The sequence below is a fragment of the Microcaecilia unicolor genome, chromosome 5, assembly GCF_901765095.1.
Source record: "Microcaecilia unicolor chromosome 5, aMicUni1.1, whole genome shotgun sequence".
NCBI lineage: Eukaryota > Metazoa > Chordata > Amphibia > Gymnophiona > Siphonopidae > Microcaecilia > Microcaecilia unicolor.
The window spans coordinates 97757901-97785839 of NC_044035.1; the positions used below are offsets into that span (position 1 = coordinate 97757901).

The 27939-nt window shown below is 40.8% G+C and overlaps 1 long non-coding RNA gene across 1 annotated transcript; it reads right to left on the bottom strand.

Annotated features, from left to right (window-relative positions):
- Positions 1 to 5893: 5893 nt before the first annotated feature.
- LOC115470162 lies at positions 5894 to 27460 on the bottom strand. The gene is made up of 3 exons (XR_003942133.1): positions 27449 to 27460; positions 24740 to 24741; positions 5894 to 7534 (listed from the first exon to the last, which is right to left on the bottom strand). It is a non-coding gene; the product is annotated as an uncharacterized LOC115470162 (long non-coding RNA).
- Positions 27461 to 27939: the final 479 nt, after the last annotated feature.

Genomic DNA, 27939 nt, shown 5'->3' on the forward strand with positions numbered 1-27939 from the left:
TTGCAAATATTAAACCTCATAGCATTCTGAAGAAAGTTGGGATAATCAGGTAGAGGGTAATTGTACAAAGGAGCCGCCTCGTTGTAGGCGTTAAAAACAAGTGTAAATGATCTCTTACAAAATACCAACTAACATGAAAATACATGCATAAGTGTCATGGTGCATACTTTTGCTTTGGGCATACACAGGGGCCAGAGTCTACAATAATGCACATGGGTTATAAAATTCCTTAATTTACATGTGTAAAGTATGGGATAATAATTACACCACCCATGGTTGTGTGAGTGCTGGTGGCTATATGTAATTTTTCACACCTCAAATAGTAGTTTAGAAAGTCAAGTAGGTATGTACTTAGATAAAATAGGTACATGAAATCACATGTTAACTACACATGACTTTATAAAATTAAGTTTATTTATTTGAGACTTGATATACCGCCTTTCACAGGGAACCAAAGTGGTGTACAAAAACCAAACAGAGCAGGAAAGGAACACCAATATCAATAGGACAGAGGAAATAACCAAGCTAGGCCAGAAAAGGAAGAGAATAGATTAAGACGGGTGGGAGAATAGAGACAACCAACCGCCTGCACCTAAAAGTTAAAAATTACCCTCATAGGGGACAATTGTATAACTGGACACCTGCATTTCGGCATCCCAAGGCCATGCTGTAGGAGCTATGCTGTAACAACCAAGGTGCCTCGGTTCAGTTATAGAATACTAGCATGACCTAGTATCGACAATCCTGGCATTTAGGCACTCCCAGTTGCACCAGCCAGAGAGCTGGTTAAGTATGGCATGGGCGTAACTTACAGTAGCAGGAGCCCCATCCATGTTCTGTCCCTGTGTACGCCCTCTTTCCAAATACTCACTGTGTAAGTGAAGTGGGTTTATGTGTTTGCATATGTCATTATTGAAAAGAGTGTTCATAAATGAATGCCTAGTCTAGAGAATTACCGTTCAAGTTGCTTAGGCTAACATTAGTTTCTCAGCACCTTTCCCTTAATGTATATTGCTCATGGTTTCCACCCTTGCGTTCTCATATTTGTTTTTACAATGTAGGTCCCCTTTTTGCTTGATTGGAAGTTTATTCTAAGACTGAAGCTCCTGCAGCTGTTCTCCATAGTGTAAGAGCTCATTACCCCCAGAAGAGACTACCACCCAGTAACTAAGATGAAGAGCAAAGTATTATGCAGGGAAAGTTTGAGAGCTTCTTCTATCCTCTCCCATCCCATCCCACTCTCGCTCTACCCCATGTGCTTAATAGCTCGGCAACCCTATGCTGCTGCATTTTGCTCTTATGATCCAAGCACGGAACTTCTTTAAGTAGTGGGTATCCAGTATGCACTCAGTATGATTCTTCTTCTTCATAGGACAGTGGTGCTATGACTAATTTTCATTTATCACAACTTATCATGTGATAAAACAGTACTGTAACTCTTATCCTAATGCATACATTTTTCAATAGCTTCTTAAGGGCTGTGGTGCATTATCTTGCAGGAGGACTCATAGCTAATGAGCAAAAAGCTACTAACTCAAGCCAGTTTATACCTGTGGGGAAAAAAAGCCTTTTCATCCCATATATTTACATTTTCTAGTTTCAGGTAGGAGCTTGAATCAATGGGTATGTGCTTTCCTTAGTGAATTCTGCAGCTTTTTGAAGTCAGATGAGCAAGCGGAAGCATGTTCAGACACCTACCAGAGCATCTGATGTGCTATTAAAGCAGCCGTATTAACTACTAACCTGAAAATAGCAGCAGGGTAGGTTCTTGGCTTTGCTGCCTGTTCCTTTAATCTTCCTGCTAAGTCTTTGTACTCTTTTTCTCCACATACATTTTATTTATTGTAATTGTACCCGTCTGGTTACGGCTATAAGTTTCTTCCCTTGCTTTTGCTGTTTGTTCTGTGTTCATGCTTTGTGTACATTAGTCTGATGCCTACATGGGATTCTGATGAAGAGCAGCAAAGCAATACTTGGATTTATAAAAAGAGTAGGCGTGACCAGTTAGAATGAGATGTAATATCTTCTTTGGATTAAAATATAAATGGGCAGAAAATGTAGAATCTTAATCAAGTTTCAAGTTTATTTAAAATTTGACATAACGCCCATCGTAGGTATATCTGAGCGGTTTACAGGAAAAAGAAATGTTTTAGCAGACCGTATACAAAACTGAGCTAAGCACTTGGTGCACAATTCTAAAAAAAAGTGCACCAAGATTTCAGCACCTTCTATACAGGAAAATAGAAGCCTATTATCTTTTATAGAATACTCGTGTAACAAGTAAAGTATGTGCCAATAATTTAGGTGTGAACACTTTTGCAAGCCATAGAGCTAGTGTAAATCACATGCCTAAATTATAGTATTCTATAATTTACACACCTAACTGCGTGCCCTGCCCAGACTTTGCCCTTCTGAACACCCACCTTCAAACTACATGCAGTCACTTTTAGGAGCCAGATTATTGGCATTTATGCACATATGTGCACACACATGTATACGTATACAGGTCTTCTGCTCATTTATGCACATACTTCGAGCCAGATTCTATATATGGCGCCAAAAACATCAGCACTGATAAAAACGCACTTAGCGCTATTCTATAAACCTTACCTAAAGTTAGGCGCAGTTTATAGAGTACGCATAGTGGCCATCCCATGACTAAAATTTAGGCGCAGCCATTTAAGCCAACTAAAACCTGGTATAAATACCCACATCTTATTTAGGCATGGATCAGGTATATTCTGTAACCGTACGCATAATTTTTATGAATGCCTATGCCCCTCCATGGCCACGCCCACTTTTGTGATCCACGTATTATAAGTACATAAGTAATGCCACACTGGGAAAAGACCAAGGGTTCATCGAGCCCAGCATCCTGTCCACAACAGTGGCCATTCCAGGCCAAGGGCATCTGGCGAGCTTCCCAAACGTACAAACATTCTATACATGTTATTCCTGGAATTGTGGATTTTCCCCAAGTCCATTTAGTAGTGGTTTATGGACTTGTCCTTTAGGAAACCGTCTAACTCCTTTTTAAACTCTGCCAAGCTAACCGCCTTTGTGCACCACTTTACAGAATACACTTACAGTTGTGTGCGTAGATTCAAATTTGTGCCATTAATTGCTTGTTAGCCACCAATTATCAGCACTGATTAGCTTGTTAATTAAGTTGCACACACAAATCAGCTATGCGTGCAACTGTAGGCACTGTTTATAAAATCTGGGGGTTATCCCCAGATTCTATATTGTGTGCTTAAAGATCTGCGCCAAACTCCAAGCATATTCTATAACAATGCACGTAAGTTAATTGGCTTAACAAGCCAATCAGCATTGTTAACAGCACTTAATAAGCAATAATGAGCACTAATTGACAATAATTAGAATTTTCATGCATAAATCCCTAAGGGGTCCTTTTACTAAGGTGTGCTGAAAAATGGTCTGCGGTAGTGTAGACATGGGTTTAGGCTCACGCAGATCCATTTTTCAGCACACCTGCAAAAAAAAAAACCTTTAAACATTTTTGCTGAAAATGGATGTGCGACAAAATAAAAATTGGCACGTGTCCATTTTGGGTCTGAGACCTTACCGCCAGCCATTGACATAGCAGTAAGGTCTCTCACATTAACCGTGTGGTAATCGCCTACGTACGTCCAGTCGGAATTACCGCGTGCCAGAAAATAAGATATATTTTGTGGCGTGCGTAAAAAAATGAAATTACTGCATGGGCCACGCAGTAGCCGGGTAGTAACTCTGAAATGGCGCGTGTTTCTGTAGGTGCCTACGTGGCTTAGTAAAAGGGCCCCTAAGTGTATGCTGTAATGCACTGCGCCTAAGTGTTAAGGTGCGCAAGCAAAAATGGACATGGTTATAGGCGGGGAAATGGGCATTTCGTGGGTGTTTCAAAATTTACGTGCATTGTTATAGAATGTGGCCCTCTGCACCTAAATCTATATGCCAGGATTTACGTCACATTTTCACTGGTATAAATGGAAGCACGGAGTTTTAGGCGCTGTGATATCAACTAAGCATATTCTATATAGCCTGCCTAGATCTAGGCGCCACTTATAGAATACGCTTAAGCGGAAATGTTTCACATGCAGATTTTCTAGGCGCTATCTATAGAATCTGGCCCAGTGTCTTAAGTGTTGATGCCCACTGTATAGAATTATCCCCTTAATACGGGAATTAGCACGTGCTTTTACCACACAACTGTGCTGTCAACACAGTGACATGACACTTAGGAGGCAATGCCTGTTTAAATGTGATGTTTGAGCTCAAAATTTAGTGGAAATCCAGTATGGCATGATAGATTCTTTACATCCATAAAATTGTAGTTAATGGGATGCTCAGTTGTTTGCACTTGCTAGGCAAGTTACTGATTAAATATGCTTATGTAATCCTTTAAAGCCATTTGGTCAGAAACAATAAAATGTAAATGATTGACAAAAAAATCAGTCTAGGATTTAGGAGTTAATGCATGAAGAAATTCAGTGTGCTGTAACAGGGTACACATGTGCATGTTAGTAGTTTTGGTTCAGTACTTGCTGAAAGAATTTAGAAGTATACATTCTTACAAAAGAAAACAGCACATTTTAAAAATTGACCTGATGCATGCCAGAAACCTAATAAGAGGAATGTTTGATAAATGTACTGAGCTGTTTGTATGGGTCCTGTTTACTAAGGTGCACTAGTGTTTTTAGCGCATGCTAAAAATTAACTTGTGCTAACCGTGTAGGTGCATCTACATGGTTAGCACATGCTAATGCTTAGCGCATACCAAAAACGCTAGCACAGCTTAGTAAACAGGGCCCGAGTGTTTAGTGCACATTATCTGTTACCACAGGACCACGCCAACGGCTACCATGTACTAAAACAGCCAGCACACTAAAATTCTTGCACTAATTGCTTAGCACAAGCTGGAATGGGGACTGGGTGGGCTATGGGCGGAGATTGAGCGAGGATCTCACTTTACAGTTAGCACACGGTAATTAGTGCATGCCGTCACTTGTGCAGTTAGTTTAGATGTGCTTAATGCATTCTAAGAACTCTTTCTATGCAGTAACTGCAGAGGACGTGCTGGACACACTTCAGACAGTTACTGCACAGTCTTGCCGTGTGTTAATTTTGGCCGTTAAAGAACGGCACAGGCCAAAATTTACTGTACTTTAATAAGCAGGTCCCTAAAAGTTTCTACAATCAACAATTCACTTATATATGAAACTCTCTGTATTTGAAGTTTAATTAGCAAACCCTTTTCTAGACATTTATTATACATAACATTTTGTTTTTTTGTAAGGTTGTAATGTCATATGTTTACATCCAGATTAACCACTCATTGCTAACCAGTTGAACAGGTATTTAGTTGAAGACCCATTGGTTTATAATTTTGTATAGTGCCTTTCTTCCAAATTGGATCACAGTGTGCTTACTAGTATTAATACCCTACCCATATAACAGTTTCTGTAGGGAAGAAGATGGTCTTTTTTTGTATTACCCAGTGAAAACTGAAGACGTTGATACATGAGAAAAGAGAATGTGGGTTTGTGAGTCTCAGGAGCACTTCTGTTCATACATTCACAGGTACAGGCTGGAACAGAATGTTCCTTCTTAATGACTAAAGAATCATGGTGCTGTTCAATTTTTTTTATTGTCAAAATTAAGCTATGATTTCATAATCATACCAGGGTACATAGACATATGTATTTATAGAGAAAGAAGACTGATTTTTTTTAAATGTTTTTTTTTATGCCACTGGTATGGGTGTTTCTCCTACGATTCCCACCTCCACATGCTGTGGCCAGCAGAGACCCACAGCAATCCAAGCCAACCCTTAGTGCCACCACAGCTGGGCCTGAGTGCAGTCACTCTACAGTGTGCCAAGGCTCAGTTAGCCCCTGGACTGTGGACCCAAGTTCCCTGGTCTGCAGGACTGGTTCTGATGCTAGCTAAAAGAAAACGGAGCACTCCCATGCTGCATTAGAACTCATTTGTTTTTTTAATGAAATGATGCTCTTGGGAGGGAAAATGGCACCTGTTGTACAGTGAAAAGACAAATAAACCAAAGAGATTTAGAAAAAAATATGGATTTTTGAAACTTATTTACAGAAGTATAAAATAAAGAACTATTTTTTCCCAGCAGTGGCCTAGATCAGAGGTACCTAACATAGAGAAGCACTGCCCTAAAGTGGTGCGTTCTTAAAAAGGTATAACAAAAAATCATTTTTAGGGTATTTGTTTCTTTTCCATTTTTATTGCTTATTCAAAACAGCGTATATCAGAAGAATTTTTATAAGTTGTCTCATGCATGGGTTCCTCCAGTGTGGGGCATCAGTTCATATAAAATAGATGTGATGACAGACAACCGCTTTGACATCACAGGAAAAACCATGGATGAAAAGACATCTGAAACCAGCAGTACTATCCATATTCTTAATTTCCTTACTGTTCTGCAGTGGGTTACAAAACTGGTACTCGAACCCAGACAGGTCTAGTTTTCAGCATAAGGAAAGGCAGGTAGAATTTACTTGTGTAAATGGGTGCCTACATATAAATAGCAATGTTAAAAATGCTGCTACTTACACATCTAGATTTGCACCATGCACCTATTTCCAAAATTGATCCCATTCGCATTTACACCTCCTTCAAATTACGCATAAGTATGAGCTTTTTGTGTAGACATGGGGTTTTGAGGCGTGAGGAACTTAATCTCACTGGCTTTAAAAATCATCTCAAAAAAGCTAAAAATCAGAGGTTTAGAACTCAGATCCTCTCATATGTGTGTAGTTTTTGAAAATCCAGCATTTACTTGTTTTAATACCCATATTGAAGCCGCTCTTATTTGGATGTAATTTTTTTTTGTAAAATGACTCTTCCTGCTGTGTACCTGCTGAAAAGCACATGTGCGCTTCTGAACATCCATATAAGTACTTTTAAAAAGGGGTTGCGTTCAGCAAGTCTTTTGTAAAATACGATATTTTGAACATCTTAACTTGGATGTCTCCTTCTGATCTGGGCATCCTGTACAAAGTGGGACAGTAAACCTAGTTGGAGCTCTATGGACTGAAGTTGAGAACTTCACTTCTAAGTCTTTGTCCTCTTTTTCGGCTTTTCACACTTTTTGCAATAAAGGATGTGCAAGTTTTCTCATAGGTAAAGTACCCAGTTTTAGGCATATCCATCTCCAAGCACACAGTACTGCACTCATAGGGCCTTGTTTACTAAGTGCGCTAGCGTTTTTAGCACGTGCTAAAAATTAACATGCGCTAACCCTATAGATGCCCATAGGACATCTACACGCTTAGCGCACATCTCTAGTGTGGCTTAGTAAACAGGGCCCATACTTTTATATCAATGTGATGTCTGCAAGTAATTCCAATAAGGACAAAATCTTCAATGTTTTAATTGCTGGAGATTCAGAATTGAAAGGTGGTCAGCCAGAAGCACCCAACAACTTTAGGTACTAACCCCTGTTCAGGAATAAAAGAAAAATGTGAACAGGTGCATCTTGTTTGTTTCAACAGATAATTAAAAGATGCTTTAAACTGAGTTCGGTGAATTCCTGTAAATGCATTTTTAAAACTTTGTGTGAGTCCTGCAGAAGAAAAAGATATAGAAAAAAAGCATATATCAGAAAAATTTATTTTATTGGCTCCTCTAGTTTGGGGTATTAAGTTTCAGGCTGCTGATAAATACCCCTTTGCATATAATTGCTGCTGAAATATGGAAGCGACTCTCTAAGGACTGTAGAAGCCATAGACTTTTTTTTGCACTTGTGCTCTATAGTGCATATCAGTTTATTAAAACAGCGACGTGTTTCAGCAGATAGTCTGCAAGCTGTTTCATGATGACCAGATTTTTGTTGTGGCTGTTTTAATAACATTTACAGATCCACATTACTTTCCACTAACTTAATTCTTCTTTATTGCAGCTGTCCACTGTGAAAATGTTATCATTGGCCATTCCTTAACATAAAAAAATATATATATATTTTACAAAATCATAATATGCACATTTTTATTGCTTAACTGTGAGCAGCAGCATGTTATAAACCCCAGCTTGTGAAGAGGTGAGGAAGCAGACCTGGAAAAACAAATCAATTTACTTTGCAGTGTAGTGCTGACCTGTATTCCAATACATTTTAAAGACATTATGAGGCCATATTAGTGGAAACTTTCAGCAGTATACTGGACTGTTGCTTTAATTTATTGAGGCGAAGGAAGAACCTTCAGGCCACTAGTATTCATTTTAATTTAAATTTCTGTAAATTAAAGTCACAATTTTGTAGTGTAAAACCTTTGCCATGTATGTGTTGTTTTGAGGGATAGGGCGGAAAGGGCAATAGACTTTGGTCTTGGACTTTTACCTCAGTCTTTCTATTTGCTAAGCAGCATGAACATATTAGCACACATTAAATAATGCAAGCCCCATTCTTAGCGAGGTCTATTTACTAACTATCTGCCTGATATTTAAAACCATTTAACCAGCCAGGAATGGGTCCTGGCTGGTTAAATGGCACGTATCCAGCAATATTCAGCAGGAGATCACCGGTTATCTTCCAGTGAATATTGCCAGTTAGCTCTTAGCAGATAACTGGTTATATCACACAATAATATTTAGTGCATTGCTGGCTAAGTTTGGTGGCCAGATTCGGCCACCAAAATAGCAGGCCTATCTTTGGCCATTTTCAACTTAACCAGCCAGCGCTGAATATCGGCTTGGCTAGTTAAGTTGAAACCAGCCAACAAACACCCAGTTATTCAGTGCCAGTCATTGGAAACAGCCTGGCATTAATATCTGAGCTCAGCATCGACTGCGGGAATCAGCCCGGCTAACTCCTGCGGTCTGAATATCGGGCCTCCTGCATATTACTTGAATTAAGGGTGCATTAATATGCATTAATTTATTGGGATTAATGCAGCTTAGTTAATAGAGCTCTTTATTTTCCTTTGTGAAAGCAGTCATTCTAGCCAGCACTGTGTGTACATTGTGGTTGCTTTTCTAGGAGTTTGCTGAACTTTGACTTAGAAAATAACATTAATATGCATAGTATTTGAATTTGTTCAAAACCAAAAAGGATGCCATGGACCAAGCAAAGAACCCATATGCCAAGCTCGTCAATCTTCTGTAAAATAAAGTTAAATGGCTACTGGATATGTTAATACAAGTAAAACAGTGCTTTTGGTGTGTAATGAACAGAATCCTAAAAGTGCAATTCTAGCACATGCTATTACACTGAACAGAGAGACAAATTGACCATTCTAGATAGTGAAATGGAAGCAGATAAAGTTGCACTAGATTTAATGAATGGATTGCTAAAAACAATAAAGGACAAATTAATTATATGTGGTACTCTAGGCGAATAAGGTGTCTATTTTACTTGCTGAGTAGGGCTGAGCTATGGCCGTATAAATACAACATAATTTGTTGGTATTTTGAGGGGAGTGACAGTTTTGACAGATTTAACATTTAAACTATCTACAATAGTTTTCTGTCTTGAGGCCTTTTTATGAAACTGCAGTAAAATTTGCTGTTGCCACAACTTGAAGCAGGATTTTACCGATCTGGCAGCAGTTGGGGCAGTCCCAGCATTTGCTGTTAAGATGCCGCATGAACTTTGTAAATAATGTGGAAGCACTCAGAGGTGGTAAGTGGTTCCACACTAACCGCAAAAATGCCCAATTAGTGTGCGTTACTTGCAGCATGCAAATCACAAAACGCCTTCCATGCCCATTCTCCACTCACAATACACCCACTCACACAAAATGCACTTAACATGCTGTTTACCGCATGTTAACTGCAAAACTACCACACAGTCCATTAGCACGGCTCTGCGCTAGCAGCATGTGGTAAATCATACCTTGCGTGCTTAATGTGGTTTAGTAAAACTGCACCTTAATTTTGTTCCATGTTAGCTCTGTCTGTTTCTCCTCAAAGCTGCTTGTTTCTGTTCAAGGAATGTAGAGAAAGGAAAATGGTGCTGGGAAAAAAAAAGCCCAGCAAAAGGAATGCAGGAAATTATATGTATTTTTAATACCAACAGAAAACTTCAATGTGGTTCAGAAAGGCAATTGAAATGGTCATTGGCTCTGAGCTGCTTTTAAAAATATTTTAAATGGGCCTTTGCATTGTTTGAGGTAAAAGGGTTCTATTATTGAATGACATTTGCACAAGCCTTTCTTTGAGCAATCAGATCATTGTTTTTGGTAGCTCAGTAAAGGAAACTGCAGAATCTAATTGGCAACAGAGTCATAAAATCTATTAACTGCAGACTCTTCCAAGAAATGTTGTAATACAGAGTGCACGATTCTCGTGATTCATTATAAATTCTGAAGGTTGTGAGATAAAAAGCAACCTCTGGTTACAGAGGGAAGGAGCAAAAACATTGAAAACAGAAGCCAGCCAGGTCTCAGAATAAAAATATATTTCTTGTAAATGTGGTCATATCGTGTTACATTTACATTTTGCAAGATAAATTATTGATGTAGCTGTGGCGGAATATAAGTTCCCATTTATTTTAGGACACAGGCTAAAAAAAAAAATCTTGTTAAATTGGTGCATGAGTTCTTACAAGTACTGTACCTTGATATGCTGATTGTGTCTAATGGAAGTTTCTAGTTGGTCACACAGTATATTTTGATGTGGTGTGCCTTCACAGAGAACAATTCACTTCTAGTCACTTTTTCCATATGGTCATGTTGGCAGTAGTTAACCAGGTCACATCTGGTCTAACTTTATACTCTTCACAATGTTAATGAGAGATGGGAATTATTTCATTTATGCAAGGCATGCATTGCTGAAATGATTACCATAAGCACTTACCCAGGACATTTGCTGTAAATGTACTTGATAGTTCCTGTTTTATTAAAATATCTGTTATAATATTGGCAGCATATTCTACTAGCTGTTTATACTTTTTTTAACTTTCATTTGTTGTAAATATTGTATACTTTGTGATTCAAGTTATGTAGCTTACATGCTGTGCAAGGTGATTATCTGTATATAGTTAAAGGGCCCAGTAAACATTAGAGTTGTTTTTCCATTTAAAAGGTTATTGAGTAACCTTTGCATTCATTTAAACACTACCATCAATAAAGCTGAGCCAGCTATAAACACTCAATTTTTGTATGTTTTCCAAATTGTACTTAAAATGCTTTTGATACTGTATTATGTGCCAATAGTTTCCCAATCATATAGCAAGCAAAAGATATTTTGTACTTTTGATCCACTGTAATATTTAATAAAAAAAAGTTACTATGGTCTCTGTGTTTAATAATTAAAGGTTCTTTTACTAGGGAAGTTTAAAGTTTATTTCATAGGTAGGATAACTTTGTGTAACTCATGTAAGTGGCTATATGGATGTTTAGGTCTGTATGTGTAAAACTAAGCAAGTATTTTCTAATAGGCTTAACAAGGGCTAAGGCTTTTTATAAAATATGTACAAGGATGTGGAAGAAGTAGACCATGTTTCAAAATAAGAGGACCCCTTGACTTAAAATAGGCATATGATAGAATTATAAAATGATCATGCAACAAATATAAAGTGTGATAAATTCTATCATAATTTACAATTGGGCAGCATGAGTTTCTCAGTAGAAGATAAGCATATAGGGTTAAATTCAATAAATTGGTGCAAAAAAATATGCTTAGGCATATTCTATAAGACTGCCTAAATTTAGGCACACTTTATAGAATATGCCTAAATTGCCACACCATTTATAGAATATGCCAAGCGCCCATTCGTACGACTAAATTTAGTTGCAGGCATTTACACCGAGTAAAACTTGGTGTAAATGCCAACACCTAAATTAGGTGCGGACTGGGTGTATTCTATAACAATGCCCATGGCCACACCCCTTTTCAGTTATGCAACAGCATTTACACGCATCACGTTACAGAATACAGTTGTGTGTGTAAATTTTAATGAATGCTAATTAGTGTCAATTGCTTGTTAATTGGCAGTTATCAGCACTGATTGGCTTCTTAAGTTGCATGTGCATATCCAGAATACGCCTGGATTTCTGCATGCAACTTAAGGTGCGCTATATACAATCTGGGGGATAACATTTCTGAGAAAAAACATGAAACAAAAAAGATTCTTAAAATACATAAATGGAAGTAGCCTAGAGGTTAGCGCACCAGTCTTGACACCAAGAGGTGGCCAGTTCAAATCCCACTGCTGCTCCTTGTGATCTCAGGCAAGTCACTTAACCCCTCCATTCCCTCAGGTACAAAATTAGATTGTGAGCCCTTCAGAGACAGAGAAATACCCAATGTACCTAAATTTAAACTCACCTTGAGCTACTAGTGAAAAAGGTGTGAGCAAAATCCAAAAGAACAAATGATGCCATGTACAACAGAGCCATCTTGGAAATAATACACATTCGAAAAAGAGCATCATCATTGAAGATATACAGATAAGTGGTGGTAGTGATTTGGGTTCATATATATGAATATGGTGCCACTTATATGAACACATGGCAGATTCTGAAAACCTGCAGACCTAATAGCAGTTAGCCATCTTCTGAAAGTCAAACTTTGTCCCGAGACAGGTTTTATTGAACATGAGAGTGATGAATACATTTCCCCACTCACATTCCTTTGAACATGAGAGAGGTGAATACATTTCCTCACTCACACATTCCTTCAAGCAAATCCCAAAGAAAAGATAGTTGGGAGTTATGCAGGACTTGGAACAAGTATAAATGGCAACAGGAATGTTTCTGAGGTGTGCTTGTGTAGCCATCTTGAAATACATGTATAACCCTACATTTTAATTAATTTCTAAAACCACTTCTTTCCACTATTTATTGGAGAAAACAGTGCTTAACACTTCTAAAATGTACTACTCAATATCTTAGGTCTTAAATACACACGCCCAACCACATGGTTCCATTGAAAATAGAAGACTTCGATTCCTGTCATTGCAGGTACGAAACAAGTCCAGTTTGGGGGTTTTTCCCCAAACTGACATGCAAAACATAAATCTTAGCACTTTGCACATGGCCTAGAAGGGTGTAACCTGCATGAATTGGCAGGTACAACTTTAGCCACCTTATTGGGCAGACTGCATGGACCTCACAGGTCTTTTTATCTGTCATCATTCTATGTTATAATACATGCATTTGGATAAAGAAACAGATACTACTACTATAAATCATTTCTAGATACGTTTACATTAGAGTTGTTACGTTGGAAAGCAGATCAATGAGAACTTGAACCATAATGCAAGCATCAGCTAGTACAGCGCTTGTCTCAATGTGCCAGGTTCGTACTACTGGATCCTGCCTAATGCATTAATGCAGCACCAGAGATTTCGGCAATTTCAGTGTGCTGCTAAGCTTAATCTGAGGCCATGTACCTTGGAAGGAAGATCGAGTAAAGATGGAATGTACATTTATTAGTGCATGTTCAGAGGTCCTTCTACTAAAATGTGGTAAGTTTTGGGCTTACGCTATAAGCCACAATTTTAACATGGGGCAAGCCCAAAACAGAAAAAGTGCATCAACAAAAGGTATTTCCAGTATTTTTAAAAATTGCAGGTCATGAATTATCATTCAGATTAACGCAGTGTACCTGCTCCAGGAGGTGTCAGGTGGTCCCATATTATCTCTGTATTAGCCAGTTAGCACACAGTAAATGTAGGGGGTCCTTGTACAAATGTGCATGAGGGCTAACACGTGGGTAGTTTGCACCCAATTGGCACTATTGCCAGGGTAGTGAGTGCACCTGGTGGTGATTCAGAGTTTGGCTCATGCCGACTCCTGCGGTAGAAAATAATTTTCTATTTTCTACCACAGGGGTGTAACCGGCAGTGCACCCACGTTGGCATGCGCTGTATGGTTACCGTGTGGGTAGTGTGTGAGCCCTTACCGCTAGGTCAATGGATAGCAGTAAGGGCTCAGGCATAAGTAGGCATGCACTAGTTTTAATATTAGCACAGGCCCATTTCCCAGCCCTTTAAAAAATAGCCTTTTTCTCAGCTATAGTAAAAAAAAAATGGCCAAGTGCACACCTAAAAAAGATGCGCCCACATTACAGCAGGCCACTTTACCACGGCTTTGTAAAAGGACCCTGTAATGCACTAGCTGGCTAATGTTTCCTCACCCACTCTCCACCCATGCCACACCCCCTGAAAGAATTTTGATAACGTGAATACAGGCATACTACTGTAGAACCCCTTAATGAGGTTGTGCGGTAGCTTGTTTCTGCATGTTAACCATGCATTAACCCCCAGATTCTATGTATGGTGCTCAAAATTGCATGTGAAAATTTGGGTGTGCACCCAATTTCCACATGCAATTTAATTGAAAAAGGAACCAATTGGTGCCAATAATTGCACACTAATAATCAATTATCAAGACCAATTGGCAACAATTATGACTTTACACACACGTCATGCTAGACATTCTATAAAGATGCACAAGTAAATGTTAATTTTTGGATCTGAAAAGGGGTGTGGACGTGGGCATGGGCATTCCAAGAATTTGCACACATTATTACAGAATATATCTGATATGCACCTAATTTAGGTGCAGGGATTTACACCAGGCTTCAGTTGGTGCATTTCCTGGTGCTAGGCGCCATTCTATAAATGGCACCCAACTTGGAGCACTGTGTAGAGAGTAGCATTCTGTGTTGAATTTTGCAGCCATTATAAACAGCACTGAAGTTTGATTAGATTTGGCATTTGGGAGTTAGAGAGTGTTGCCATGCTATACGGTGGGATCCTGCTATTGGGAGTTAGAGAGTGTTGCCAAGCTATACGGTGGGATCCTGCTATTGGACACAGTACCTCTTTGCCGCTTCGCAGAGATGTGTCCTACCAAACTATTAGTCCTGACAGAATTCTGCACAACTGCAGAATTTCCCAGTCGTGCAGAATTTACTTTTTTCTCGTAGAATCTTTACTGCGGTCCTTGTTCCCACGGTAAAGGCTGGCTGGGCCACCCCTGAGCCTCAGTGGGCCCTTCCCAGGCTTACCTTAACACACCCTGGTGGTCTAGTGGCCTCTTCGGGGACAGGAAAGAACCCTATTCTTTCTTGCTCGCTGCTGCCACTCTTGCTAGTACTGTTGCTTCTTCAAAGGGCCATCAAGACTTCAAGTGGCAATCTCGTGAAGCTGCTGCAGAAGTCTCAGTGGCCATTTTGAAGAAGCAGACACTGGCCAGAGCAGTGGCAGCAGACAGGAAAGAGTGGGGTTCTTTCCTGCCCCAAAAGGTTTTCGCCATGTGCACCTCTGCAACTCCTCCTGTGCTGGACTGGTGAGTGCGGGGGTTGGTGGAACTGGAAAAAGATGAATAGAGTGTGGGGGACTGGAAAAAGTGAATGATACCTGTATAGAGAGGGTGGGAAGGAAGGGGGCTGTAAGGGGGATGAAGTGTAGGTGCAGGAGGGGGGGCTGGAAAAAAATAAATATGGATGATATCTGTACAGGGAAGAGAGCTGTAAGCTGGATGAAGTGTGGGTGGAGGGAGGGGGCTAGGAACAAAGGTGGGTGGTAGTAGATTCAAAAATGTTGTTTAAATCATGACAAAAGTTGCAGAATTTTGAATTTTTTGGCACAGAATTCCAGCAGGAGTAAACTAGGTGCGCTTGTACCAGTGGCGTAGCCAGACTGCCAATTTTGGATGGGCTTGAACCCAAAGTGGGTGGGCACAAAATTTTCTCTCTACCCCCCTCCCCCAGCAAAATTTAGTCACGCTAATCAGATGCATTTGTCATACAGGGTAAAGTGCTGCTTTTCAGTGCATCAGATTTCAGAAAATTTATTTAATAGCCTAACACCCTTTTCAATGAGCTTTCAGAGGCCAAAACCTCCTGCCTCAGGTCAGTATAATGCTGTTACGGTATCCTCGCCTGACCTAAGGAAGGAAGTATTGGTCTCTGAAACTTCATTAACACAGGTACCATATTACTTTATCCTAAATTAAAAATAAAATTATTTTCTTTACCTTTCTTGTATGGCCATTTACTTTTTCTCATTGTGTCGCTCCCAGTCTCTAGATTCTGCTTTCCTTCGTTTTCGCTTAACTCTTCTGCCACGGTTTCCTGGCCATTTCTCATTTTCCTCTCCTTTTTCTTTGCTTTCTTCAATATTTTTCTGCCTCTCTCTCTCTGTCCTGATTTAATTCATTCTTACTATCCATTCTTTAATTTCCTTCATCTACTTATGGCTTTTCATCTTTTTCTCACCCTTGTTCTCCCCATGCCCCTTCCTCTTATTCTCCAGTCTTTCACTACTCTCCTTTTCCATCCAGCAGCTCTCTTCTTTCTCTCCCCATCCTTCCAGTCTCCCCTCTCTCTTCCCATCCTTCCAGTAGTCTCCCCTCTTTCTTTCTGCATCCTTCCGTCCAGTGTCACCTCTTTCTCCCTACCCTTCCATCCAGCGTCTTCCCTCTTTCTATCCCCATCCTTCCATCCATCTATCCTCTCTCCTGATCCTTCCATCTAATGTCTCTCTCCCTCTTTCTAACCAGTGTCTCTGTATCACTCTACCCTTTTCTGTTCAGTGTCCCTTCTCTCTCCACATCCTTCCATCTGTTTTCTATCTTTTCTCCCCATCCTTCCATGTTTTCCCTCTTTCTCCCCATCCTTCCATGTTTTCCCTCATTCTCCCCATCCTTCCATGTTTTCCCTCATTCTCTGCCATCCTTCCATCTGTTTTCCCTCTTTCTCCCCATCCTTCCATGTTTTCCCTCATTCTCTACCATCCTTCCATCTGTTTTCCCTCTTTTCTCCCCATCCTTCCATGTTTTCCCTCTTTCTCCCCATCCTTCCATGTTTTCCCTCATTGTCTGCCATCCTTCCATCTGTTTTCCCTCTTTTCTCCCCATCCTTCCATGTTTTCCCTCTGTCTCCCCATCCATCTGTTTTCCCTCTTTTTCTCCCCATCCTTCCATGTTTTCCCTCATTCTCTGCCATCCTTCCATCTGTTTTCCCTCTTTTCTCCCCATCCTTCCATGTTTTCCCTCTTTCTCCCCATCCTTCCATGTTTTCCCTCATTCTCTGCAATCCTTCCATCTGTTTTCCCTCTTTTCTCCCCATCCTTCCATGTTTTCCCTCTTTCTTCCCATCCTTCCATGTTTTCCCTCATTGTCTGCCATCCTTCCATCTGTTTTCCCTCTTTTCTCCCCATCCTTCCATATTTTCCCTCTGTCGCCCCATCCTTCCATCTGTTTTCCCTCTTTTTCTCCCCATCCTTCCATGTTTTCCCTCATTGTCTGCCATCCTTCCATCTGTTTTCCCTCTTTTCTCCCCATCCTTCCATGTTTTCCCTCTGTCTCCCCATCCTTCCATCTGTTTTCCCTCTTTTTCTCCCCATCCTTCCATGTTTTCCTTCGACGAGGCCCGCCCTGCATGCCAGCGCCAGCCCCCATTGCCGGCCACTGCTGCTTTTCCTGTTGAGCAGCAGGGCCGGCGCTACAAAAAGAAGAAGCGCTATCGGCGCTAAGGACCGTAGGACGAGAAATGTTAAAAAAAAAAAAAAGCGCGGCACCGGCAGGCACTGTCTCGGCAGCCTTGAGGCATTGGCTGGTGAGGCATTGGCTGCTGGCTCGCAGGCTCCTCCTGCAGACGGGAGGAGCCTGCGAGCCAGCAGCCAATGCCTCAAGGCTGCTGAGTCAGTGCCTGCCGGTGCCGCGCTTTTTTTTTTTTTTAAACATTTCTTGTCCTTAGCGCCATTAGCGCTTCTTCTTTTTGTAGCGCCGGCCCTGCTGCTCAACAGGAAAAGCAGCAGTGGCCGGCAGTGGGTGCTGGCGCTGGCGCTGGGCGGGCCTGGGCTGAAATTGGGTGGGCCTGGGCCCACCCAGGCCCACCCGTAGCTACGCCCCTGGCTTGTACTCTCAATGAAAAGCTTGGAGTACAGCTTGCTGCTGTAGCCTAGTGGTTAGCACAGCAGCCTCACAAGCTATGGAACCAGGTCCAAGGGCCACAGCATCAGCTGTCCCAATGCCTAAAAGTAAATATGTTTCTTTGTACCACAGACCCGTCTGTGGAAACTGTTCTGTGGGATCCATCTGTGACAATCTTCTGTAGCAAAGTTTGGCATAGAGGTCCTGAGTAGATAGTTCTTGTCAGTGGGCTCAAGCATTTGATCTTGTGGTCTTTGCAGGGTGCACATAGAGAACCTGTGCCTGTGGGCATAGTAGGGTATGGATATTGTTGCCCTTTGGCCTACCTGCTGGGTCCAGCCCAGGTAGAAGACAGTGAGCAGCAAACCTGTGTAATATCCTCAGAACCTTGATATCAGTTAGGGCAACCATATTAACAAACAACTCTTTTATATAAAAAAATATATAGAATAAAAATATAAACACTATAATAAATCAATAGAATAATATATGGGCCTCCAGATCAAAGACTAGCTAAAAGCCAATGACAATCAAAATCATTAACTGTCAAAAAAATACGACCACATGACACTATCTTAAAAACACACACTGGCTACCAATTTCAAAACTTGCACCCTAGAAGAACCTGCCTATCTTTTACATCACATAGGCTAACAGATCAGCGCATGAAAGCCATTTCACTATTCTGACCTACGGTGAAATCATTCATCAACATACTACACACTCCATATTCTCGGTACAGGTCCTGAACTTTGAAACTCCTTACCACACCATTTATGACAACATTCATCTCTAGCTCAATTTAAGGCTACCCTTAAAACTTTCTTGTTTCAAGATGCTTACTCCCAGTGGCGTAGCCACAGGTGGGCCGGGGCCCATCCACTTAGGGCTCAGGCCCACCCAACAGCAGCACATATTTAGTGCTAGCTAGTGGGGATTCCAAGCTTTGCCAGCTGAAGACCTCCCCCTGATGGTGCTGAAAACACTGCTTTCCACTTCAGCAGTCTAAGCTTCCTAAGCTGTTGATACTGGCCTCATCGCATTGGGGGGGGGGGGGGGGGGGGGGAGAACACTTGGTGCCCACCCGCTTCTTGACTAGGCCCACCCAAAATCTGCTGTCTGGCTATGCCCCTGCTTACTCCTAAACTTTACTCTTTCTAATTCACTGTCTGGTGACTGGGCAGAGCTGGTTGCAGAGCTCTGGAATACATGAATATTAGCCTTCTGTGCTTCTCCCCTCCCCACTCCTGTCCTATCAAAGACTGTAGTTTCACCCTCTTTCCCTATTGTGCATTGTTGAGTCTAGATGGGCTCATCTCCTCCAGTTTTTAGACTGTAAGCCACCCAGATGGCACATACTGTTGGGCAGGATAGAAAATTTTAATAAAACTTTAAAAAAATTATGATTATAAACAATAAAAGTGCATAAATGTCAAAAATATATAAAATTGTATACACTGACCCGAAAAGGTTAGGGAGGGTGGACAGAACACTATGGCTGGGGGGGGGGGGGGGGGGGAGGCCATCCCATGAGCTCCAGGAGCTGCCTCAGGATGTGGGGTGGACTAATGGTCCTGTGAGGGGTCAAGTTCTAGGATCCTCTCCTCTCCCTGGCCATTATGAGCCTGGCAAGCAGGCATGTATCCTCCTCTGAAAGGTTTGGCTGCCTCCTGCCCATTGCCATTTTCTCATTGTCTGCACATACATGACATCATCACACATCACACACCAATGTCATCACTGAAATTTGTGTATGGATCGATTAAATCCACACACAATTTTCTCTGCTGAGTGCTATTCTGTAAACTGTGCACCTGGACCTGCTCAGTGTTATTCTATAAACCTGCTGAATTTTGAGCACCATATATAGTATTCCCTCCCAAGTACTTAACACCCTTAAGTAAAAGGGCCCTTACCATGCACTAAATTTTTAAACACATACTAACCTATGAATTAGCACATGCTAAGTCAATTACAGCACATTAAAATAGTGTGTGTGTTTAAAAATCACTATTAAACTGAATGTGACACCTAAAAATTGTTTGTGGGTTTTTTTTTTTGCTTTGCATAATCCTAGTGTACAGTATAGTACAGGGAGTGTATTTCTAAAATTTTAATGTGACAGATAATTTCACCTTTACTGTGTCAGGGGCAATAGAGATGATCCTTATGAACATCTTATCCACATTAACTACAAATAGCCAAGTTTAGTTTCTCATCCAGTGGAGGGATGGTTGGCTCACAGTCCTGTTTTAAAACCTGTCCTAAAATACTTCACTTCCTGCAAAGAAAGAATATGAGCGCTGTGGTTACAAAACAAATGTGGAAAGCTGTTTGCTTCAAAAATGTCTATATTTCTTCCTGAGCGTCAGTCCAGGTAGATATTAGAGAAAAGTGAATTCAAAATTTGTGATCAGTGGACTGCATTCTCAAGCCTTATATTTAGGAGCCCTTGAACTAAAGTGTGCAGTGACCTGAGAACCAGGGGAACCCAGTTCAATTCCCACTGCAGCTCCTTCTGACTCTGGGCAAGTCACTTAACCCTCCATTGCCCCAGGTACAAAATAAGTACCTGTACATAACATGTAAACTGCTTTGATTGTAACTACAGAAAGGTGGTATATCACATCCCATCACCTTTCCATTGAAACTGTTAACACATGCATTCACATGGATTTTTACTGCATAAGTGTAATAATTGTTGCTATGGTGGCACTAATTCACATATCAACTGCATGTCCTGTTAGGGGACAGGTTATGGACTGAGAATGTGCATGGACTGCACACTACATCCGTGCTAATTGCAAATATTCTTAACATTAGGTAAAGAATCTTTCAGTGCAATAACTGTAGAAGACAGGCTGGGCACATCCCAAGGTTTATTACACAGCCTTTGTATTTACCGTGCCTTAATATTTGTTAAAGCATGGTAAGTGCAAAACTAACACACTTTAGTTAAATGACCCCTTAGAAATCACAAGGCAGACAAGATGGAAATACATAAACCATTCATGCTGATGTTGTCTGAATTATATTTTGACTATTTAAGACATGCAAATGCAAATGAGAAACACAAAACTTTCAACTCGTGAGATATGATTCAATGTTAGATTTTGAGCCCACTCAGTGCCTGTAGTAACATAGTTTAAAGGGGAGGGATGCATTATATATGCAGCCCATAATGCATTTCCATGAAATATAAAACTATAAGAATTTATGAGAAGAGATACCAGGATGGTGGTTAAGTGTTTTGTACAGTTAGTAGCTATATCAAGAGTGGTATCTACTGGAATGGGCCTCAACTGTGGATTTAAAATTCTTCTTTGCATAACTGAATATGGGAAATTGAAAATTGTGACATAAACAATGACACTGCTTGTGTTTGTGACGTTGGATTGCATGATAAACAATAATTTGCAATAAGTTCCCCTCTAGTGGCAAGAAGTCAGAACTACCGTTAAAATGATTTGTCTCAAAGAATTTGTCATTAACAAATAAATTCTGTAGGGCTATATTCAAAAGAACACCATATAGCCAGGTTGAGTTTAGTCAAATCAGACTTTTAAGAGGCCTGCTTTACAAAAGTGTGCAACCATAATAACATGTCATTAGTGAAAAGGCCTCGTGTGAGCTAATGAGAGTCACAGTAAACAAAGTCAGTACTCCACTTGATTATGTATGTTAGTTGTTTCATGCTTTGATTTTCAGAAATAGCAGGGTAGAATTATTTTACATATGTATGTATAAAAGATTTCTAGTCCGCTATTTCTGAAAATCAAAGTAGGTAACAATTACATACATAATCAAGTAGAGCACAGACATTACAGACATTTAAAGATGCAAAGCTTGCATACTGAGTTAAGACTTGTTTTTCGATCAAATTGGATTAGCAGCTCATGTGATCCTCCCCACCCGAGCAAGCCTCAAGGACTGAACATTGTGCTTCCCTCTCACATTGGATCACAGATTTTAAAGCACTATTTTAACACAGTCTAAAAGCAATAATTCTCTTGGCAAAAGTGTTCTGATGTTTTGATCATCATAGATGTGTTTATCTTTTCTTTTGTAGAGGTCTTTTGTCTGATTTATGCTGCTTTAACACTAAAATTCCAAAATACATTCCAAAGGTTTATGAACTATTATGCTTCAGATGTGATGGCAGTTGAGTGATACACCTTATATAAATTGCAATGATGACTAGATAATACCTGTCTTTTCTTCAGTTATGGAAAATGATTTAAAATTTCTCTTTTCCATTATAACATGCAGACAGCAAGCACTAATGGTTTTAACATACCCTAACTGTTAGTAAATGATACCCCAAGTTATGGAGGGCCCACCTCTCCCCCTTTGAAAATGAGCACTTTAAGTTTACCAAGTCTACATTTTAGAACTGCGCTAGGTTAAAATTTACTGTCTGTCTTAAAGAGATGTATAGCACATTGTACCATATTTATTTATTTGTTGCATTTGTATCCCACATTTTCCCACCTATTTGCAGGCTCAATGTGGCTTACATAGTATCTCGCCAGTTCTGGTATAAGAAAAACAAAAGTGGTATTGTGTTAGAGTTCATGAGTGACAGAGTAAATTAGGTAATGAAGGAGGAAGAGTTAAGTATTGTCCAGTTCTGGTATAGGTTTCATTGTGTTGCAGGGTTCAGGTGTTTAAGTTGGATCGTTATGGTATGCCTTTTTGAACAAGTTGGTTTTTAATGATTTCCGGAAGTTTGTTAGGTTGTGTGTTGTTTTCATGACGTTTGGTAGTGCATTCCATATTGCGTGCTTATGTAGGAGAAGCTGGATGCATAGGTTGATTTATATTTTAGTCCTTTGCAGGGCCATGCCAACATGGTAAGCGGGGTAAGCACGGCAGGGGGGCGCCATCCTCTGGGGGGCGCTGCTGCACCATGCTTACCTCGCCCTCCCACTCCCATTGCCCAACTGCCCGCCCTCTTCTCTCCCGCAAGATCCCTTTCCTTTTTTTTTCTCCTTTTAAATTTACCTCTGTCCGGCAGCGCAGCGTCAGTGAAGGAGGCGGCGCTCCCAACGTGTCTAGCCTTCCCTTCGCTCAGTGTTCCGCCTTCTTCTGACATCAAGGAAGGGGGCAGATGGGCATGGATAGATGGGAGGGTAGGGCTCAGGGAGAGAGGGGAATTGCTGGATAGGGATGAATGGAGGGGGCAGGGGACAGATGGGCATCTGCTATCTTATTTTGCAATGTATAGAAATTTGTTTCTAAGAATATTACTGACAATTCCTGTCAGTGTGGCAAGTGGTGAGCGAACATTTTCACAGGGGGGGGGGCGCCAACTGATAGTCTGCAGGGGGGCACCAGAGACCCTAGGCACGGCCCTGGTCCTTTGCAGCTTGGGTAGTGGAGATTTAGGTATGTGCGTGTTGACCTTTTTGTGTTTCTGGTTGGTAAGTCTATGAGGTCTGCCATGTATACCGGGGCCTCACCGTGAATAATTTTATGAATCAGGGTGCAGATTTTGAACGCAATTCGTTCTTTGATTGGGAGCCAATGCAGTTTTTCTCGTAAGGGTTTGGCACTTTCGAATCTCGTTTTTACAAATGAGTCTGGCTGCGGTGTTTTGGGCAGTTTGAAGTTTCTTAATGATTTGTTCTATATATTTGTTTGTACTATATTAAAAAAAAAAAAAGCTAAAGCATCTGCAAAAACAGCATAGACATCATGTTTTCTTTTAAGTGTACAAACAAAACTGCATCTGCTTACCAAACTTCCCAGTGGAAGCTAAGAATTAGCTGTGCTTACTCTTTGTACAATATCACTCCTCTCTAGAAAAATGTGACATACATTTGCTTAAAAAAAAGAGGGGGAGAGAATTGAGAGAAAAGTTGGAGCGCATACAATGTCTCTGTTCCTGTTTTATTGGTGGTGTAGGATTGCAATAAAAAAAAAAAAGAAAGAAAGAAATTCTAGCTGAGATCATCCCCCTTTTAGACAATGAAGTGCTGTTGAATGCCCATGTTTTGACTATCCAACACTTGAACAAAACCTGCCTAAGCCTGTCTGTATGCCCCATCACATATGGACAGGTTTTTAGTTGCTTGTAAAAGTTATGTACTCATCAATGGTAGGAATGTGTCCTGCTCTCCAGTCACTGGTGAGCCAATTTTTAGTGCTGGTGGCCACCACATTCATTTAAAGGCTGGTGTTGACATTTAAATGAATATGTGGATTCAGCACTGCTACACATCATATCAGCAGCACTGAATACAACTGGAATACAGTGATGGCTACTGCTACTATAGGTGCATCAGGCCTAAAACTAAATTACTAGTGTGTCTGCATAACAGTTGAAAATCATCACTATCCAGATCATTTCCGCTGCATGCCCTTGCCCCACCCCAAAACAGCTCCCTCACTATACGGATAGTATTTAGTAGAGGTGGACTGACAGTGATTCGGGGCCCTGGGCAATAAGGATCATGGGTCCCTAACCACCTATTAAAAGTGATCAAACTAGATGGAAGGTAGGGGAGAGTGGGCCCCATACTGCTCTGAAGCACGGGTACTGCCTTATTGTTCCAAACTCAGCCCACCCCTGGGATTGAGCCAGTTAAAAGTTTGGCCTAATATTATCTCTATAGTGGCTGAAAAATCCATGAATAAGGAAATTATTTATTGCATTTGTATCCCACATTTTCCCACCGTATGGCAGGTTCAATGTGGCTCACATATTGCTAAAAAGGCAGTTACAAAATTTAGATTTGTAGAAATCTAATGCATAATACAGAACTACAATAAACGCTTAGGTTGATATATTAGCATATTGTGAGAGAGGTTAGTAATATTGTTTTCCATTTCTGAACTTTTCGTGATGTAAGGTGGTATGGGATTTGGCAGATCCAGGGGGGAAAGACTTCTTGAAAAGATGTGTTTTCAGTTTTTTTCTGAATTGTAGATAGCTTTCTGAGAGTTTCAGGTCTTTGGGTAGTGAGTTCCAAAGTTGTGTGCCTATAAACGAGAGGCTGGCAGCATGTGAAGATTTGTATTTTATACCTTTGCAGTTATATGTTATATGTTCACCAGCCACCAGTGAATGCGTAACTTCCTTTGAATATCAGCTCCCATGAGTATAAATTAGGCTCAGTTCATATTAGTAATGCATTGCTGTGCATTAAGAGAATCAGGGCTGGATTTTAGATTTTGATGCTTATAGGCAACACCAGACAGCAGGAGGTGTGTGTGTGTGGGGGGGGGGGGGGGGGGGGGGGGAGGCCAAATTGGACAGTAAGAAGAAGAGCAAAGAAATAGAGTTCCAGTTGTGCCCCCTTGAAGCATATACATATGGGCTCTAAAACAGGCTCCTCTTTGGCCTGGGTATTAGGGGCCTTCAATAGTTGGTGCCCTGTGCACTTTCCTGAAGAGAATATTAACCCAGACTGAGTGCCTATTAAGCTAAAGCTGTTCCACAGTACTTCATTTAAAGTAGTTTTGAGAATTTGAATTCTTAGTTTCTATGTTTACTATGCCATTTGAATTAGGGAAAGCAGAAGGCAATTTTGCAATCATGTAATTGCAAACTGGTGTTTGGGAGGAGGGAGAGAAAGCAGCGAGTTCGACAGCAGCTTTTAAAAGATTGGAGACCAAAAAAAAAAATCAGCCTGAACTGAACTCTTGGTCCATACAATTCTTCTCCAGACTCCCAGGGTTTAAAAATAACATGAAAGCAATATTCCTGTCTAAGGAGCTTTAAACACACAAAAAAACAAAAAAGCATGTGTTTCTAATCATATTTGGCATGCCACTCATACATTGTTTCAATGTGAATACTTCAATACTTACATGGGAACAGTCTGGAATGTAAGCGTACCTTCCCAAGAGCCAGACACATGTAGTCATTTGGCCACACGATGGCATTGTGCACATTAGCCTTCCCAGAACAAACAAAAGAATTTCTGATTATACTAAAAAAAGAAAAAAAAACCCTTGAATTATGCTTTAACTCTGAATATTTATAAAGGGGTCACTTTCTGTTTTAATTCTTTCAAGCAAACATCACTAGATAGTCCAAGTATGAGCACTCGCATTCAGTGCCAGATTATATTGAAATATATTAAACAATAAGGTCATTGTTTTTCTCTAGTTGTGAAATAACAGTGTGCATAAAATGGGTTCTCCTTCAGGGTTTTGGCAAAATATCACTTTGGATTTATAGCACTGACCTTAAACATGGCTTCAGGTAAGAGGGAGAAAAATGAAAATGACATTTCTTAAACATACAACGGATATGACCTGCCTAGTCGGAAAGTATAAACAATATATTTTATGTCAGTTCTGGCCTATTTGATTTATACTACTATTTTTTGTATACAATTACTTTTCCTGTTTATTAAAGCACAAGTGCTGCATTAGCTTATATTCTGAAGCTTTTTTTTTCTTCTTTTTTTAAAGTTGAACTGTTGCAGCAGATAAGCCTTGCCACTATGGGGCCCTTTTACTAAAGTGTGTTGAGCACAGTAACAGGCTACTGCACAAACACATTTAAACATTGTGCGGCAGTTTGCCTCTTACTGGGGTCCTTTTACAAATCAGCGGTAAGCCCAACAGAGGCTTACTGCTCACTAAAATGGAAATACCACTGGGGCTACTGCAGCAACCCAGCGGTAGTTCCCATCCCCAGCACATGCCATTTCCAATGCTACAAAAATATTTGCCGCTACAAATATTTTTGTAGCGCCAGTGTGTACCTGGCAGTTACCACTGGAGCCCTTTCTGCCACCTCAATGGGTGGCAGTAAGTGCTCCCCATGAAATGACCACACGATGAGTGCTTCACTTGCCACCTGGCCATTTCTTTAAAAAAAATAAAGACCTGCCTTTTACCCGCTGCAGTAAAAGGGGGCCTCAGCACACGTAAAAAAAAAATGCATCTTTGTAAAAGGACCCCACTGTGTATTATTATATTTTTCTGAACTTTTCTCTGAGGGAAATGGTTAGAGGCAAAGAGTGGGCATGGAAGCGTTAGCCAGCTAGTGTGTTATACTTAGTGTGTGCTGACTGGCTAATGCAGTTAACATAGGACCACTTAGCACTCCCTAAATAGGAGGCAGTAAGGGGCCCTTTTACAGAGCAGCGGTGTCCAATGGGGGCTTACCTCTCACTCTTTCGGGACTACCATCAGCCCAACATGGTCACTAGCAGTAGTCCCGCCCCAAGCGCATGCCTTTTCCAGTAGAAAAAGAAAACCTCCAGAAATGGCTAGCGCAGCAGTAACCCGGCAGTAATTGGGCATCACTGTCTGGTTACTGCCGGAGCCTTTATCGCCACCTCAATGGATGGCAGTAAGGGCTCCCTCCTGCATGGCCATGCGGTGAGTTATTTCCCTGTGTGTGTTTTACTGACGGTGGGGAAAGGGGACCTGGTGGGTAGGAAAAACAGCCCCTGCTACCAGCGCAGAGCCCTTTTTCCCACGGCTTAGTAAAAGGATACATAAGTGCATTAACTCTCTGTAGATACCATGCACTAATGGTAATATTAGCACACAATCTACCAAATAAAGTGTGAAAGCCCTCAAAAAGTGCCATATAAAATTTGAAACTATTGCATAGTAAACTCCTGCGTTAAAACATGTTAACTACAAATTATGTATGTCATTTAGTAAAAGGGCCCCTATTATGAGCTGTTGTGTTGCCATTGGGCGGCTTTTGATAAACTTTTGAAAGCAAAACTACAACTTTGCAACAAAATTTAAATTCCTAAAAAGTGGGTAGCTATCAGGCTTATTTTCGAAAGAGAAGGGCGCCCATCTTTCGACACAAATCGCAAGATTTTGGGCGTCCTCAACTGCTTTCTGTCACGGGGACGACCAAAGTTCATGGGGGCGTGTCGGAAGCACAGCGAAGGTGGGACTGGGGCATACTTAACACATGGGCGTCCTCGGCCAATAATGGAAAAAAGAAGGGCGTCCATGACGAGCACTTGGCTAACTTGGTCCATTTTCTCTTGCAACCAAGCCTCAAAAAGGTGCCCGAACTGACCAGATGACCACTGGAGGGAATCGAGGATGACCTCTCCTTACTACCCCAGTGGTCACTAACCCCCCTCCCACCCTAAAAAAA